The 830-nt window shown below is 42.0% G+C and overlaps 1 non-coding gene across 1 annotated transcript; it reads right to left on the reverse strand.

Moving 5' to 3' along the window:
- Positions 1-422: 422 nt before the first annotated feature.
- LOC141687642 (small nucleolar RNA R71) lies at positions 423-529 on the reverse strand. Its single transcript, XR_012561132.1, has one exon. It is a non-coding gene; the product is annotated as a small nucleolar RNA R71 (small nucleolar RNA).
- Positions 530-830: the final 301 nt, after the last annotated feature.

Below are 830 nucleotides of genomic sequence, written 5' to 3' on the forward strand. Positions count from 1 at the left end.
TTTATTTGTTTATGTTTTAGGTACTCATCATAATAGGAGATCCAGCAGCATGAACGAAAGCCTTGATGGATTTTTCTCAACCCAAGATCAATGTCATTCAATCTAGAATTGTCAGGCCAGCTATCACAGCTAATACCTTTGAGATCAAGCCTGGCATAATTCAATGGGTGCAGAATTCAATCCAGTTTGGGGGTTCTCCAACTGAAGATCCCAATATGCACATTAGGGATTTTATTGAGATCTACGACACCTTCAAGTTCAACGGTGTTTCTGAAGATGCTGTGAAGCTGAGACTGTTCCCATTCTCTCTGAGGGACAAGGCTAAGAGCTGGTTACACTCTCTACTAGCTGGTTCGATTACTACTTGGGAAGATCTTGCTCAGAAGTTTCTTACTAAATTCTTCCCTATGGCGAAGACAGCTGCAATCAAGAATGCTCTTACTCAATTTGCGCAGCAATCAGGAGAGTCTTTATATGAAGCTTGGGAGCCCTACAAGGAGATGCTTAAGAAGTGTCCTCATTATGAAATGCCTGATTGGATGATCATCACTTGTTTTTACAATGGGTTGGGAGCACAGTCCAGACCCATGCTTGATGCAGCAGCAGGCGGGGCATTATGGGCAAAGAGCTATAAGGAAGCTTATGATCTAATTGAACTGATGGTTGCTAATGAATATCAGTATCCAACCCAGAAATGTCCATAGGACAAGGTAGCAGGAGTTCTTGAAGTGGATACAGCTACGGCTATCATTGCTCAACTAAAGGCGTTGTCTATGAAGATCGATTCTTTGGCTAACTATGGTGTTAAGCAGATAATTAGTGTTTGTGAG

The sequence above is a fragment of the Apium graveolens genome, chromosome 9 (genome assembly GCF_009905375.1).
Source record: "Apium graveolens cultivar Ventura chromosome 9, ASM990537v1, whole genome shotgun sequence".
Classification (NCBI taxonomy): domain Eukaryota; kingdom Viridiplantae; phylum Streptophyta; class Magnoliopsida; order Apiales; family Apiaceae; genus Apium; species Apium graveolens.